Below are 18,187 nucleotides of genomic sequence, written 5' to 3'. Positions count from 1 at the left end.
CATTGCCTCTTGTCCTGTCGCTAGTTACCTGGGAGAAGAGACCAACACCTGCCTCACTTCAACCTCCTTTCAGGTAGCTGTAGAGAGCAATAAGGTCCTCCCTCAGCCTCCTCTTCTCCAGACTAAACAGCCCCAGTTCCTTCAGCCACTCCTCATGAGACTTGCTCTCTAGACCCCTCACCAGCCTCGCTGCCCTTCTCTGGCCATGCTCCAGCACCTCAATGTCCTTCTTGTAGTGAGGGGCCCAAAACTGAACACAGTACTCCAGGTGCGGCCTCACCAGTGCCAAGTACAGGGGCGCAAGCACCTCCCTACTCCTGCTGGCTACACTGTTCCTGACACAAGCCAGGATGCCATTGGCCTTCTTGGCCACCTGGGCACAGTGCTGGCTCATGTTCAGCCAGCTGTCGACCAACACTCCAAGGTCCTTTTCCTCCGGGCAGCTTTCCAGCCACTCCTCCCCAAGCCTGTAGTGTTGCAGGGGGTTTTTGTGACCCAGGTGCAGGAGCCGGCACTTGACCTTGTTGAACCTCATACAGTTGGCCTTGGCCCATCGCTCCAGTCTGTCCAGATCCCTCTGCAGAGCCTTCCTACCCTCGAGCAGATCAACACTCCTTCCCAGCTTGGTGTCATCTGCAGACTTACTGAGGGAGCACTCAATCCCCTCATCCAGAGCATTGATGAAGATGTTAAACAAGACCGGACCCAAAACTGAGCCCTTGGGAACACCACTTGTAACCGCCCGCCAGCTGGACTTAACTCCATTCACCACCACTCTCTGTGCTCAGCCATTCAGCCAGTTCTTTATCCTGCTTTTACAAGATTGTGCGCAGTTCATCCTAGGTGAAAATACAAGCATTGAGAGAGTTTGATCCACAGCTTAGTTTTTTTAAAAAAGTCTTCCTAAATGAAGGTTAAGCAACTGAACAAGCTATTTAGAGCAGCCGCAAAGGTCTTTGAGTTCTTTTAGGGAAGGTTAGATACACATCGCTTGGAGATGATGCAGATATGGTTAGTACAAATCAGAAATCCTTCATCCCTATAAGCATGCAAATTAAAAACAATTAAATATACAACATTGCCTAATGCTTAATATAAGCATACGCCCAATGGTCATGTAGCCAACAATTAGTTTCCCTAACAAAGAGACCAAGAGGAAGACCAAGAAGAAGGTGGGGTGACGCTTGAGCACAGTAAGTGAAGGCTAGCTGTGAGAAGGTGGTTTACAAAGAGGTTTTTTGGTAGCATTTCAGGTGATGTTAAGAAAAAAAAGCTCACTGTAAACCACAGGATAAATATTCAAGGAAGCAATCCAAGATAGTGTGGTGGTGGGCATCGCAGAAGGGTGTAAGCAGACATGGTAAAGCTGTGCAAGCAATACAAGAAAGTCAGTCCCAGAAAGATGTGAGTAAGCCAGGGCTGCTGAGACATCACCATTGCACAAAGTAATGAAGAAATCACCAAGAGTGGATACTCATAGCTTTTAGAAAGGGGAAGTAATGAAGGAAATGGGAAATAAAGTCAAGATACAAGAATGTAGGCCAATAACAGTAGTCATAACAAACGCTGTGAAGGTGCAGGGAGAGGGGAAGGAGCACTCGGATGAAGGCCTGAACTGTGCAGTCCATCCCAGCATCAGCACTGGCATGTTGAAATAAGCAGGGAGCCTGTTGGGAGGGATCGGTGTCACCACTGAGGCTGTGACAGATGAGGAACAGAGGAGGGAAACAGCTCCAGAGCAGGACATGGCTGTACAACTAGCGGGAAAAGGCCACTGAAACATCAGAAAAAATCTCCAAAATCAGGCAGAGTGGAAAGAGGTACCGACTGGCAGGTTCTACTGCGCTTTCCTGATTCTGTGGAGGGTTACCTCAGTGCTTCCTTAGGGATACGATGGGAGTCAGTACTGAAAGGAGCTTTAGTGAAAGCAGCTGTCAGGGGATTCACATCAGTTTACAGGCAGCAGGGAGTGAGGATGAGCCAGTCAAGCCGAACATCCAGGCAGGGAGCTGGGGATGCCATGGGCTGGTGGCGCTCATTCCTTGCAGGAGGCATCTGCTTCAGGATTCAGCATCTTACAGGGAAAGCAATACATCATACAGACATTCAAATGACAACATTTTTATTAAAAAAATGATGTAATTGCAGTTTTCCAAGAATTGGAAAACCTTTAGGCCACTGTTTGAAGTCAAGCACTAGTGGCATCCAAGGAGTTGTGGAGCTCCTGTGCTTGTCACCGTTTTCCTGAGCAAAGATTTGGCGCTTGGGGGCTGCAAGAGGCATTCCCATGGAAGATCTGAATGCTGTTCCTTGGTTACTGCAGGTAACACAGTATAAATAGCAGTCATATTTAAATTAGTGACAACAGCCTCCATCGCCCTGCAAACATCATTTTTGCCAGCTTGGGTTTACAGCCTCTCATCTCCAAAGTCTTCATCTAAGGCAAAAGGTAAAATGTTACCATGAATCAGCAGGAGTTAATAAAGAACCGGTAGATGCCACATTCGCAGGAGCTGGGCTCTGCACCGCTAACTCCTCCAGGAGTGATGGCAAATGGAGACGTGGCTCAGCCACCTGTGTTGAACAGACGCTGGTACAAGGAGCCATTCTTTGAACCTTTCGGTGATGTCCAGTCCTGTGCGTGACGGGTCTGCGGGTGCTGTTCCACAGAGTGAGGATGGCTGCAGCAGGCAGAAGGCTGGGTAAATTAGAGACTTTTAAGTTTGAAAAAGCCCCACAGATTAAAAGAATTGGTTGTGAGACAAATACAGAGAGTATGCTGTGAGATAAGGGTACATAATGGGCTACAGCTGAAAAGATTATGGAGGTGATATGTAAAGAATGTTCTGTATTAATCACTTCCTTGGTGTAAGTATTTATGTTTTGCGAATCATTATCACTTAGCAACCTACGCTGTCCTTTTTATTTTTTACAGTCTTAAACTGTTTCCTGGGGATATTATCTCTGTGTGGCTCAGCAAAATTAAAACAGTATCTCATTTAACGTTGTCTGTAAGTAGATGGAGATAGTTGGCTCCAGATGTGTTACAAACTGTGTAGAGAATTAACACGGTTTAGATCATAGGAAGTGGGGCATACTTGGTGTTCAACACTTTCTTATAGAGCACTAATCTGTGTTCAGCTTTATGGATCTTATCAAATGCGTGTTCAAGCCAAGTTACGACTCTTGCCAAGAATACTTAATGCCGCATTTCAGGTGATGAAATGTAAACCAGGAAGGGGCCCGGCGGGATCACTGGGTCCCCCCTCTGCACTGAAGCACCCCCACCTGCCCGGGAGGCCAGCCGGACCCTGCCCACATGCACCCTCGGCACAGGGAAACTTCACGGGGAGTTTTGGCTAAGGACTCCTGAAAAATCTCTCTGGACAGAGATTCTTCAGCCCCTCCCCATGCTCCACACCTTGTACATCTTGGAAATGTGCCCGAGTAGCCAGTCAAAACACTCTTTGTTGCAGAAGGAAAACTAATTCCTTCATTGTCTTTGTCTCCACAGATGGTATAAAATTATTATCTCCTCAAGAAGGTTTTATGTGTTAGAGGATTGTTTCCATCTTTGTTCCTAATACTCTTTTCTTGGACTAAATGTGCCATGTGGTTTTTTAGGTGCTCAAAAAGCGTGTAGACGTGGCACTTCAGGATATGGTTTAGTAGGCATGGTGGTGCTGGGCGGATGGTTGGACTTGATGATCTTAGAGGTCTTTTCCAACCTGTGATTCTAGGATTCTGTTAAGTTCCCCAGTGTTTCCTTTTGAATCCCTTGGTCTGTATTTCTCCTAACTCTTGTGCTCCTTCACTGTTCCTCACTTTGTCCAGGTCTCCAAGCACCATGTCCAGACCAGGACCCATCCCTCCAGTTAATTCTTTCGAAGACCTTAGTGTATATTAAATGACACCAAATCGTGCTCACTTCTGTGTTAGAGGAGTGAAGATAACACCTGCCTTCTCCCAGTCCTTCTCACACTGACTTGTTATCATGCCAGGGTGACCCACACCGTGCTTGGCGGTGATCCCAGCCACCCTCCGGCGCACATGGACCTCCCGCCCAGGCTGCCTGCACCCATTGCCCTTGCTCTTGTGCACTGTTATTTTCGGCCCTGTCTAGATGAGCAAAGGGCGAATGGGTGGAGAGCAGGGAGTGGATGATAAGTGGCTTTGTCCTCCTCCTCCCTGAAATCTGCTGCCCGGTGCTTGTGGCCAGCATGGAGGGAAGGCTGGGCTGGACTGTGAGTCACTCTCCGACCCCACTCCCACTCCTTCCCCCAGCCGGGAGCTGCATGCTTCTCGCCGGCTGCAAGCTACAGCCAAGGCCTTGGCCCCACACTTTGTGCAAAAAATGTCTTCCCTCCCTGCACGTATCCACCGCCATTGCACAAACACGGCCCCGTTTGGAGCAATGCTCTCGGCCCGTTTTTCTGGCGGATGAGCCCCACACTCCTCCGTGTCACCGCTGTCAGCGAACGGCTGCTGCCGCCCCACTGCACGGCCCAAGCAGTGGCCTTGTGGTGAAGAATTTCAGTATTAAAAATGGGTCCAAAAGTCTGGAGAAAACCAGCAACCATTTCGTGACATTGTAATGCCTGGTGGGAGAGCTGAGATAGTCCAGGTCTGCGGTGTGGGCACTTAGAAACCCGCAGAAAGCTACCCTTCCTTTGCTGATCAATAGCAAGGAAAGCCTAAACACTCTATGTCATTTTGCTGACAGCTGCATTAATGCCAGAGGTACAGAGCCGAAGGTGGAGGTGAACTGGGGAATTAAGCATTAGACAGCTTTGAAGTGTGAAAAACAACACCTCTGTGGCCATAGTATTCGCCTGGGAGTTCCCTTTAACGCCCGAGCCTCTCAAACCCGCAAGCCATCCGCCAAAGGATGCTCTCCACCGGTGCCTCTCCGTGCTCGAGCTGTGCGTGGGGCAGGATGGACACTGCCCGGGCTGTGCCAGAGGGGCCGTGAGAGCAGAACATGGGTGCACGGACCCTGGCACCGCTCCGGTACTGCCAGCTCAGGAGCGTCAAACAATCGGGAGCCTGGTGCAGAAATCATGCTGGTTTTAATAACACTTTTTATTAGTTATTATTAGGGGTTTTTTTTAATTAGTTCTTTTTATTAGAGCACTTGGTTACTTTAAGATGACTTATTGTTTCTTTTATCTGCAATCTGCAGAATGATAAATGTACTGTGGGAGCTGGTTTTGATTTGACATCTTCTGATTGTTAGTGTTGTTTGCAGAGGTTTTCGCATAGTCCGGGTGACCCAAGCAGCCCCAGCTTTTCAAAGAAGGAATCTATCATCAGCCAACAGTTCTAAAATCCCACAGACCCAGGAACAGCATTGCACGGCTGTGCCTTGGCCTTTGCTTGGCATCGGTAAAGAACTTTGAGATGGTTCTGTATGGAGGTGCTGGGCAAGAAGAAATGGCAGTTCTCGTGCTGCAGCGGTATTTTCTGGTTATTTCTTTCCTGTGCAAAACCTAAGCCCTGCCCACATGTGAAGGGGAGGAGAGACTCCCGCTCAGCATCTCTGAAGGAGGGGAAGCTTTTCTCACCCTGCCCTCCGCCCCAGCGAGAAGTGGTCCTCCTCTCCTGTGCCTGGGCGCTGTGGGGACCTGCTGGGGTGGCACGCAGCGAAGCCGCCCCAGCGCTGACTACACCAGTCCAGGGCCATAAGTCGTCCACTCCTCCCATGCTTTGTTGCCTGTGCCCTGGACAGAGGTGTTCGGCTGCCTTCATGTAAACCCCCCCAAAGGGTTGGGAGGCCACCCCCACGCCCACTGGGGACCATGGCGCTGTGGGGGAGCTGAAGCCTGCCAAGAAAAGGCGGAGGTGCCCGTGAGTTCGGTGCAGGAGGACCTGCTGCAACAGTGCCAACCCTGAGCCAGAAAGCCTACCTGGAGCAAAAGCCTGGTTCCAGCTGGTGGGGCTGAGCCTCTCCTCCCACCCTCCCGGCTGGGGCCGCGCCATCAGGATAGAGGGTCGCCAGTAGATGTTGTGTCAGAAAAGGTTGGTGGGGGGCTCAGCCCCCTCCTGGCCCCCCAACCCGCAGACTCTGCCCCATCTCAAGCCAACAGTCCTGGTGGTTTTTTAACAGCCGTGAGGGATTCAGTTTGGTCTAACTCCCTGTGCAGGTGGCAAGCAAGTTCTTATCTTGAGTTAACCTACAGGAAGAACAACTCTGGTCATACTGCCGGCTTATTTCAGGGGTTTATGTCCACACCCCTGTGGTGTATGCACTCCTGTATCCCTCGGGTAGTCTTTCATCATCAGTTACACTTCAAGCCTCTGCAATCAGATATGGTTATCTCAGCAACAGGGAGAAATATTTACCAAAATGAAATTTAGAGAGGAAAACAGGGAAGAAAGAAAGAAAGAAAGAAGGGAGGAGAAAAGGACTGGAAATGGAAACTTGATGTTATTTGAAATATGCACTGATGTTTGTTAGAAAATTAATTTGTTTCTCTTTTGCACATTGGCAGTTCTATACAGGAAGATTCAGCTCATGCAATATATTCTTTGCTTTCTGGTTTGCACGGTAATTTGATTTTTAAGGTACTTGTTTCTTTCCCCTCCCACATGTTTAGCTCCTGCTAATGCTGAGGGAGGTTGTTGGTGAGGACCTCAAGAGAACTTGGTTTGTGACGAGCCAGGGATATTGGAAGTCCAGTTCTGGATAACATTTCTACATTCTTACCGTTCTTCAGTAAACGTCCACTAATACTTTCCCAGAGTTTCCTCGTATGGGATGTTGTCTTGGCTGTGATCCACAGGGGATGGCTGAGATCTGGGTAGAGATTGCTGAGCAGAGGTGTTACCGCACACTGAGATGCCCCCGTGTGCGGGTGCCCAACCCCAAATACCGTTCGCCTGCAGAGGCAGCCCGTTAGGCTGAGGAACATCCTTTCCTCAGAGCCCTTCAGTTGGGACCCTTTAGTCCTTGTATGACTAAACAAGACCTTGGCTACTCCTGAGGCCATGACTTTGAGCAGAGCAGAGCAGTGACCTTGTGTTCTTTTAGCAAACTCTATGGGGATGGCTGACGACATCATCTATCCACCCAGTGTCCCAGTGGGAGCTAGGGGAGACAATGGAGAAGCTGCTATAAACAACAGCTTGGCAGACCATCACCATCTATTGCCACCTCTGTGCGTGAGCGTGCTGCTGTGAGGAAAGCTGCGCCGGGGGGCTGGCAGATGCTTTGTGCTTGCCTCTCCCCGTGGCTGGTCCCCTCTGCACCCTGCTACATTGCTTCCCCACACCTGGTGTTCAGGAGGTGTGCTGAACCTGGCAGTCGGAGGGACAAAGTCCACTGCCTTCTCCTGCAGCCACACAGCTCAGGGTAGGGCAGACAGTGACAGAATTCATAATCACATTTTTCTTGTAGCTAGGGAACAAAGGAAAAGAAAAAGTGACAAAATCTGAATGCTCTGGTGGAGAAGATGACCTTAGGAGACAGGTTTGCGGGTCACAGGCCTGTCTCCTGGTCCTGTGCTGATGGCTGCTTGATGTTAGCGCACTAAGGTTGCCTTCTCCATGCTCTGGCATTTCTCACCTCTAAAACAGAAATTTCTGCTTCCCTGATGGCAGATTTGGCTGGGTAATCACCGTGGGCTTCTCCAAGCTCTGGAAATGGAAAGTTGCACCAAAACTCGGTGGTGTTGCTGCTGGTACTGTCCACAGCCCTGTGGGATTTAAGTGGCATTTCTGCTCTCTGCAAAAGTTGTTCATCTGGCTCTTCTGGACGCACCCTGACTTGTGACTGCCATCTCAGCACTTAATGAAGGGGTTAATGGACATCTTCTCCTCCTCCCTGCTCAGCGTGGTGGTAATGGCAGCCTGGACCCTTCAGGGAGAGATCTCATCAGGGATCTCCTTTACAACACTTAAATGCATTCCTGAAATCATGCTGTTTCCTTGTGAATATCTGATGTGGCACACGTTATAGAGACCTCTTTGTGGACATGGGAAGTGTTAAAAAGTGCCTACTTAGGGTGTTGCAAAGGCCACACATTGCAGACTTAGGAAAGTATGTTAGGCAGCATGAATTTTGCCCTTAAGCAATAAGTAATACCTGAATTACTTCTTAAAATTAGTATCCCATGCTTGTTAGGATCTGTTTTTTCATTAAGTTCCTTCGCTGCCTCCTCAGCCTGTGTACGTCTGACATGTGTTATTATTCTTTCAATCACTGCACACTTTCTACCAGGCCTGCAGGGATCAGGGTCCTCTGTATTCATTTTTTACCCTGGGAGATTGTGATCTGCAGGACATGAGCTGTCGATGAGAACTGTGAGCGCTCCGGATCCATCTGAAAGCATGTAGGTACATACTCAGCTGCACCACCAGCCCCAGCCAGCCAACGCCAAGGTGGAAGCATTACCTTGACTTTGCAAAGGGGGAAGAGGTCGAATCAAGGTGAGGCTTAAGGAGCTCATGTAAAGTTTTCTTTCTTAAGACTCCTGCCTCATGCCAAGGGGTCCGCCAAGGAAAAGCCCCGGGGAACACTTGTTCTCTGGGCTTAGGCTGGGAAAATGAGTGGGGAAGCCAAGCATAGGATCATCATAGAATCATAGAAAGTTTTGGGTCGGAAGGGACCCCTAGAGGTCATCTAGTCCAACCCCCCTGCAGCGAGCAGGGACACCGCTAACTAGATCAGGTTGCTCAGAGCCCTGTCCAACCTGGTCTTGAATGTTTCCAGGGATGGGGCCTCCACTACCTCTCTGGGCAACCCGTTCCAGTGTTTCACAACCCTCATTGTAAAGAATTTCTTCCTTATATCCAGCCTAAACCTACCCTGTTTTAGTTTAAAACCATTACCCCTCGTCCTGTCACTGCTGCCTCTACTAAAAAGATTGTCCCCATCTTTCCTATAGGCTCCCTTTAAGTACTGAAATGCTGCAATCAGGTCTCCCCGCAGCCTTCTCTTCTCCAGGCTGAACAAGCCCAGCTCTCTCAACCTGTTCTCATAGGAGAGGTGCTCCAGCCCTTGGATCATTTTTGTAGCCCTCCTTTGGACCCGCTGCAACAGTTCCATGTCCTTCTTGTGCTGAGGGCTCCAGAGCTGAACGCAGTACTCCAGGTGAGGTCTCACCAGAGCAGAGTAGAGGGGCAGAATCACCTCTCTCGACCTGCTGGCCACGCTTCTCTTGATGCAGCCCAGGACACGGTTGGCCATCTGGGCTGCCAGCGCACATTGCCGGCTCATGTCCAGCCTTTTGTTTATCAGTACCCCCAAGTCCCTCTCAGCAGAGCTGCTCTCGATCCTTTCATCCCCCAGCCTGTATTGATACCGGGGATTACCCCGACCCATGTGTAGGACCTTGCACTTGGCCTTGTTGAACCTCATGAGGTTCACACAGGCCCACCTCTCCAGCTTGTCCAGGTCCCTCTGGATGGCATCCCGTCCTTCTGGTGTCTCAACCGTACCACTCAGCTTGGTGTCATCTGCAAACTTGCTGAGGGTACACTCGATATCGCTGTCCATGTCATTGATAAATACATTGAACAGCACCGGTCCCAGTACGGACCCCTGAGGGACTTCACTCGTCACTGGTCTCCATCCGGACATTGAGCCGTTGACCACTACCCTTTGGCTGCAACCATCCAACCAATTCCTTATCCACCGAACGGTCCACCCATCAAATCCATGGCTCTCCAATTTGGAGAGAAGGATGTTGTGGGGGACCATGTCAAAGGCTTTACAAAAATCCAGATAGATGACATCCATTGGTTTTCCCTTGTCCACCCTTGTTGTTACACCATCATAGAAAGCCACTAGGTTGGTGAGGCAGGACTTGCCCTTGTTGAAGCCATGCTGGCTGTCTCGAATCACCTCCCTGGCCTCTATGTGCCTTAGCATATCTTCTAGGAGGATCTGTTCCATGATCTTCCCAGGCACAGAGGTGAGGCTGACAGGTCGGTAGTTCCCAGGGTCTTCCTTTCTACCCTTTTTGAAAAGGGGCACAATGTTTCCCTTTTTCCAGTCACTGGGGACTTCCCCTGACTGCCATGACTTTTCAAATATCATGGAGAGTGGCTTGGCAACTACAGCAGCCAGTTCCCTCAGGACTCTGGGATGCATCTCATCAGGTCCCATGGAATTCTGTACGTTTAGGTTCTTCAGGAGGTCCCGAACCTGGTCTTCACTTACAGCTGGAGGGATTTTACCGTCCTGGTCTCCTTCATGCCATCCATCGACTCGGGAGGGGTGAGGAGAGAGTTTGCCAGTGATGACTGAGGCAAAAAAGTTGTTGAGTACCTCAGCTTTCTCCTCATCTGCTGTTGCCAGTTTGCTGGTCTCGCTCATGAGCAGGGGTACGCTTTCTCTGACCATCTTTTTCCGGCTGACATACCTGTAGAAGCCCTTCTTGTTATTTTTTGCATCCCTTGCCAAGTTCAGCTCCAGCTGTGCCTTGGCCTTCCTGACCCCATCCCTACACAACCGGGCAACTTCCCTATACTCTTCCCAGGAAGCCAGTCCCTGCTTCCACTACCTGTGCAGTTCCCTCTTCTTCCTTAGTTTGACCAGCATCTCTTGCCTCAGCCATGCTGGTCTCTTCCCTTCTCTGCCCGACTTCTTACACTTGGGGATCGAGAGCTCTTGCGCTCTCTGGAATACATCCTTAAAGACCTGCCAGCTCTGTTCTGTTCCCCTGTCCCTGAGGACCGTTTCCCAGGGAGTCCTTCTGACTATCTCCTTGAAGAGCTGGAAATTTGCCCTCCTAAAATTTAGGGTCCTGACTATGCTCTTCGTTATTCCCATTTCCCTCAGTAGCATTAGTTCCACCAGCGCGTGGTCACTGCAGCCCAGGCTACCTCTGATCTTGACATCCACCCCGGTCTCCTGCGTGACAGGCAGGGATACTCACCACTATACAAATTCTTCAAAAAAGAAGCATATGTGTGATTTCCCAAAAGGATTTGGAAGACCTACATAGTCACAATGGGGTTGGTGGGTGGGAGGTAATATGTGTCACGACAAAGCCACGGAGGCATGCAAAACACAGGCTGGTCTGATATCCCTCTCCTCCATGAGCTTTACTATGTGCTGGTGAGATGGGCTTGGAGGCCCAGTGCTTAGAGCAGAGGGGGCCCGAGAGCACTCAGAGATGGGGGAAATTCTGATGATTTGGAGTTTGGGCTTTATTTGGATTGTATCCGCTTCAGAAAGGCCGTTTTCAGGACAAATATTTATTAAAAAAAATAGAAGAAAAAGAAAATAGAATAAAGTCCTTGAGGGAATAGCAGAAGTGGAAGGGTAGGTCTTGGACACCGTTTGACAGAACAAGACAAGAAAATGCTTTCTGCCCCTGCTCGGCTTGTGGCACGGTCCAGAGGTCACGCAGTCTTTGAAGACACCAGTTTCTGTCCTGTCACTGACCCAGCAATTGCTGGTGTAAGCCGTGGCTCTGCATCCCAGGGGAACACAAGGTCTCTCCTGGAGGTGAGAGCCTCAGGTGGTTGCAGCAGCCTGGATTTCGGGCAGCTGGGTAAGACTGGTCCTGGGACAGTGTGGGCCGTGCTGGGAAACATCACAGAAGCACCTGGACAAACCGAAACCCTCTGGACATCTGTGCCTTGCAGCTCTCCTTCCTGCTTGCATTTGGGATGCGGATTTTATGCATGGGACTCGTCTCTCATAAAAGCTGAGAAAGAGCAGTTATTTACCTCTGCCTTGTTCTCTGCTTTTGTTAATTTTCTATATAATTTTGTTTTACAGGCAGACTTCTATTTTGTTACTGGTGCAGTTATTGTATGGTTGAAGAAAGAGCAGAGTTGTATGTGAAGTACCAGGTAAAGAAGGAGTCCTTGATGCTCAAGGCCCCGGTGATGGAAAACGTACTGGAACAGAGAGAACTGCTCTGCTCATATAAAATACAGGAGGCTTTAACAAAAAAGTCTCTAGTTCCCCTTTTAAAAATTCAGAATTTACTAGAGTCTCTTGAACCAAGACAAATGCATCCATGGGAAGGGAGTGCCAGTAATAACAGGCCTGCACTCACATCCAGTGGCAAAAGAGAAACAAGCAGCAGTTTCCCCTGAGGGAAGGGGGAATCTGGAAGTTAAACAGAAATGTTTATGGTTGTGGAGAAGAGTTAAAAGGCTTCCTAGGCACCCCGGCTTCCCTCTCATATCCTGAGCACCTCGGGGTGATGCATCAGCCCTGTGGCACAGGGAAACAGCCCATCAAAGAGCTTGCTTTCTACAGCTCCATCTTCCGCAGGGAGACGGAGGAAACACCAGAACAGGGCAGTGGGTAAGCCTGGACAGATCCTGCCCTCCAAAATTCCCCGTGAGGGTTATTTACATGGTCCTTCTGTGCAGCAGACCGATCGTTTCTCAAGAGCTGAAGCCTTCACCTGCCCTAGCTGAAAACAGCTACTGTTATGGGATTTGCTTTGTTGAATTTAAGGCAACTCACACAAAAATGAAACAGTCCAAGTTTGGTGTGAGTCATCCTTTACACACTGATCAATCCTGCCATTCTCATTTCTGCATTTGAATTATTTCGTTAGACTTGCATTTAAGACCTTTCTGTAATGTGACTTTTGGCTTGACACCAAATATGAATAATTATCCTGCTCTAATAACATCTATATTCTGTGAGCACTCCTCCTGCAAATGTGCCATGTAATCTACACATACATCGATCCTAAATTAAAAGACAGCCTCAAAATCTGAGTCACCACTTCTACACATTATTAAGTGTCCATTTTGGTTAAGCCGGTGATGGTTGCCAATCCCATTTCATACCTGCCCTTCCCTTTTTTCTAGTCTTTCCCTCCTCCTGGCAGAGGACCACATAGATGACCAGAGCACAAGTTAGCATGTCTTTGTGTCTGCCTCTCACTTGGCTTTTATATGAATTTTCTCTCATTTCTTATGTCAGGGACGCTCTGGTGGCCCCATTCAGTTGATGGTCTCCCCTCTCACCCATCTCTCCAGTCCCAGCTGAGATGTCCGAAACAAATTTCCTGGCTCTGTTTTCACTGGGTGGAGAAAAATCTTCAACCAAAACAAATTTGGTTTCGTGGCTAAGAAGCAAATCTTTCCTTCCCTGCAGCCATGGGAGATCCTGCATGTGGTGGAAGGAAAACAGTTTTTCTGTACAGGGTGAGGGAAGGAAGAGCAGGAGGCAGTTTCCAAAGCACCACCTCACTTCTTCACTTTGCACAGCAAGGCAGGAAGACCCTGTGCTGGGAGGACACCCGGGAGGCTGGAGGTTTGCAACCACAGGAGATCATGGCCAGGCACTGTTACCTCCAACCATACAAACTGCTGAGTGCCAGAATTGCAGACATGTTAGCCAGTGCACACTACAAAGGGGATGGCTGGCAGGAAAAAGTAAGCAGGTGTCTATTCATTGCTGGGCTGAAGGTTGGGATAAATGGGAAGAGTCCTTCGTTGGGAGGCAAACTGGTTTGCTGGATGACGAACAAAGAGGTTCTCCGGTAACCTAAACGTATCTGACTCAATGGGGAACTTGAAGTTTCCTGAGACAACAAGGCTTCCCACAACCTGAGTCAGCTCTGTAATCCCCACACTGCAGATTACCACACAGATGTGCACCCAAAGCAGCAGAAGAAATTGGAGATTGCGTCTCTCAGGAGCCGTGGGTGCTCCACAGGCCTTCCCACAGCTCCAGAAAATAACATCATCATGCCAAACCAGGAAAAGCAGAGGGTGTGACCATCCTGCATTGCCCAACCTCTGCCCACTCAGACAACGTCCACTTGGCCATGCTGGTGGAGAAGAGAGGAGAGGAGACAAGAGGGCTGGCTGGGCACTGGGACAGGAGGAGCACGTTGGCATGTCATCCTGTGGTTAGTTAGGAGCAGCTATGGGCTGCAGTGATGTTTGCTGGGGTGGGCTGTCCGCAGGAGTGATCCTGTCTGCAGCGTCTGATGGGAGACACTGGCTAAGCAGACACCATCCCGTTCTACTGAGCAGATGTTAGATGAGAGGTGCTCACTGGCCACTGAAAATCAATAGTGTTGGCTGAATGAAAACTCTTAGACAATGCTAACGGGCTCAGTGGACAGGTCAGAAAGATGCCGGTAGTCACTGGCTGATCCCAGCACCCTCTCTCTGACAGCAGCCCACACGCTTCAGAGGATGGAGGACACCCCATGGGATTTCTGTAATGACCTTCTATGGGGCGAGGGATGTATTTCTACCTCTTCAGGTAGGATCTCATACAGGCCATGAAGCATGAGTTGTACCTGACCAAGATAAAGAGAGGCTATGATTTTAACTGGAACTATTCTGACAAGACTGGCTCAACTACCCCGGCCCATCCACCTGGGGATCCTGGCACTAGAGGAGACATTAGCTCAGTGGCTTTGACTGATGGAGACCGAAGATCATCACAGAGAGATGAGAGCCAGGACGATCCCTTCCTCCTTTCTCATCCTGCAGGGCCTGGCAGCCCAACTTGGTCATTCTGTCCTGAGAGAACAGGGGAGGTCTGTCAAGACCTTCATTAGTCACTCCATTGGCATACCTTGGGGACAACAGTGCTTGAGCTGGAAAATGCTGCTAGCTTTCTGCTCAGCCCATGCCTACGTTGAAGAGTCCAGTTTACTCAGCTTGTCTAAGGAGTGTTTTCTTAAAGCATTTCACTTTTGAGATGCTTCTGTGAGCACGTGCTGGGAATGGCTCCTGTTCAAATCCAGTAGCTGACATAGCAAAATCTTCCACTCGACTGTTGCAAATCATTAATTCAAAGTCACAATCCACTTGGAGTCACTCATGGAAACACATTATGATTTTGCCACTGCATGTTGAGCAGCTTAGATAATCAAAATGCTTGTGAGAACAGGCAAAAACTCTTGCCCTTGGCCTAAAAGGTGCAAAGAGCAGTGACACGTACCAGGTGAGAAGCAGCAAGATGTGTGGGAGGAGAGAAAGAGGATGGGGGAAGATAAGAGCCATGAGATGCCCTGGAGCCTCAGTCACACGGACCTCATCACGGTTAAACCCAACGCTTTCTTGAAAGGCTCTTACCTTCTCTCTCATTTCATTGGTAAGGTGCAAAGGAAGGAAGGGAGGAATGTAATGTGAATTTTTTTTTTTTTTAATAGCTAGTAAGGCAAAAGCTCTTGCTGTGTTTTGGAAGCCCAGCACTCCTTTAGAGACAACATAGCAGGCCTGGCCCAGCTGTCTGGGGAGAGCTGGGAAGCTCTAGGAGATCGTGCTCTTTTTTCATCCCGGAAGTCTGGGAGCAGGCAACAAATTAATGGGGAATGTTTATGGAACAACATGGAACATGAGAAAAAACGTGAATTACTCCTGAGGTTTCTGTTCTGAACTGATACAGAGCCATTTTTCTGCTCTGGCCAAAGATGTTAAGGAATATTTGGTGTATGAGGACAGTGGTGACTTTGTGCATCTCTATCACATTGACTTGAGACTGATGCCATTTACTGATTTAGGGCTTGATTCTGCAAACATGTACGTAGGTGAATACCTGCTGATCCAAATGGTCACTTTGAATGATTTTGCGGACGTATGAAAACATGCATGTCAGACCCTCATAGCCACAGGGGCATCGGGGAAAATGCTCACCTGGAGCGCTGAAGACTGACATTAGTTGTGACACTTCCAACAAGAAGATAAATAACGACATTTCTGAGGTATGATAATTTACAAAGTGAAAATATCAGTGTAAGATGATATTTTAAGCTATTTTCTTATGACTAATGATACACCTCAAAGTGAATACGCGGCTGCAGTTACCAACTGATAGGGCAAAGTCAAAGACCCATAAATACACTGTAGCCATAACCATTCTTTTTGCCAACAGAAAGAATGGCCATTCACTGCTGAAACATATGGGAAAGTATAAAACATACACGAAAGCAGTGACGCTGTGTAATTACGCACTTCCTATACAAAGCCATGGAGGAAGACAGCAAAGCATTTGAAGGAGCTAAGTCATTCGGGAACTTTGCTGCTAATTCATTGTGGTTCTTTCTTTGCATTTCATAGCTCCTGCACACGTTGTGTCTCGAAGGCTAAATTTTGTCAGCTCACATTTAAGGGTTAATTTATAGAGCCTCTGTCCTGCAGAATACGGTTCATTGTTGTCTGCATAGCTGCATAAAACATTGTAAATATTTAATAGCAAATAATGTTGGAGTAGAGAAAAAAAGGCAAATCTTCAGAGGAAGACCATTTTTTTGTGTTATGCCGGGATGCTGTGACAGTGAAGTAGCTGAATTAGAAGGTTATACAGATTTATTCTGCCTGACTGAACCAGTGAGGAAAATGGACAGTTTGTGTATTTATATAGTTCTGTATTTATATATTCTTTCCCAAATTCATGTCTCTTACTGGCTGTCAAATAGGAGCAGATACAAATAGTTAAACTCCTTTGCTCAAACTCTGCTGTTATGTATCTCCAGCAGCGTTCACTCAGCTCGTCCATAGACTGCATGTGGCTTCTTGGCTTTTGCCATCTGAGTGTAAGGAATGTGAGATCAAGCTAATTCACATTTCTACAGAGACCCCCCCTGACCTAACCCCTGAAACGTTGCCTCTACAAGAAGCCCCCAGTGTGGTCACTCTTGCTCCTTGGAATCTGGCCTTCTTTCAGAAGAGTCTAACAATACTTTCCAAATTGAGGGTACTTAGCCACCCCTGCCTAAAGTCAGAGAAGATAATTATCAGCATGATTTCACTGGAAAATTTTCAACTCTTGAACATACTGTGGTGACATCTGCAGATGGTATTGTTTGTATGCATGGGGGCAACAGGGCTTTTTGTTAATATGTATATTCAAGGTAATGTGTGTAGGATTTGGCCTTTTCAGATCGCTGTACTAATGTTAACTAAGGGTTGGCATGTTAGTAGGTGTCCTGTGTTTATAAAAATCATCTGGCATTACTAAGGAAAGCCAGGAGGATGCTGTAGTGGAAAGGGAAGTTGTTGGCGAAAGCTGTTGTTGCTGCTGCTGCTTAGCGTGAGGGGAGCTCCCACAACTCTGGAGACACGGGGTGAAGCCACACACTTGCCCAGTGATCCTGACTCTCATCAGGGCAAACCAGAGGAACATCTTCTTCACCACAGCTCTGATTTGAAATGAAGAAGAAGGAAAACTACAGGGTGAAGAGAGAGGAAGAGAGAAAAGTCTTCAGATTTCCATATGTGGGGAAAAAAGACCTCAGCTACCTCGAAGTGCGTAACCAGTACCGTCTTTCATGACAGCATCATGATGAGTATCTCACAATGCACTGGGCAGGGAAGCAGCACCCCATTCCTTTGTCCATGCTCCAAGTTGTGCCTGCCCACTGTGGAAAATGGCACAACCATTCCAGGTGACAGGGTGACCTCTCCGAGCTACATACCACCCATGTGGAGGGGAAGAACTATGTCACCATGCAGCAGGCAATAACTCTTCCCTGCATGCAAGCGCATCAAAATAGTTACATCTGATTTTTTTTGTTTGTTTCTCAGTTTGAGATAAAACTATTTGCATAAACAACCTTGTAAAACTTTGAGGTTTTGTATCTCTGTCCTTGTCTTTATTAGAGCATATTGACACCGTGATAATTACATCAGTGCAGTGATACCAATGGAGACCTCTGATAACCCTGCAGTGAAGTGACTTGCACAGATTTAGCTTCATTTGCAGTTTCTGAAGGAAGCGTAGAGTGCTTGATATCAGTGTTTTCCCAAACTGCAGAAGTCTCTGAAGTGCAGGGTGGGGCTGAAAAAAGAAACAACTTTAGACTGTCATTAACATTTTAGAAAAGGACAAAATACTTGACACCAAATAAAGGTAAAAGGCCATAAATAATTTCTTTATGTTGACCATCTATGTAGCTATTGTTCTTGCCACAGGGATGCTTTGCAAATACAAATGGAAAGGCTGGTTGTACGTTGAAGGATGGTTGTCCCCGTTTCTGTCTTTCTTCATGTGTGCTCCACACTGTGAAAAGCCTCCGGCATCCATATTTTGCATGCATCAGCTCAAGGAATGGAACCACTATCAGAAAGATGCCTTACCAAATGCAGAAGATGGAAGATGTCAAGAAGAGTCACTCTGACACCCGCTAATTCTAGAGCTAATTTTAATGTTATTTTAATTACCATCATGGAGAATGGAATGAAGAGTCTGCGGCCCAGTCCTGTTCTCACAACATTTTATGAGAGGTTTGGCGCCAGCTTTCAT

Source organism: Opisthocomus hoazin, chromosome 1 (assembly GCF_030867145.1).
Source record: "Opisthocomus hoazin isolate bOpiHoa1 chromosome 1, bOpiHoa1.hap1, whole genome shotgun sequence".
In the NCBI taxonomy this organism is placed as follows: domain Eukaryota; kingdom Metazoa; phylum Chordata; class Aves; order Opisthocomiformes; family Opisthocomidae; genus Opisthocomus; species Opisthocomus hoazin.
The sequence above is the reverse complement of the archived record's forward strand: the minus strand, read 5'-3'. Positions refer to the sequence as shown.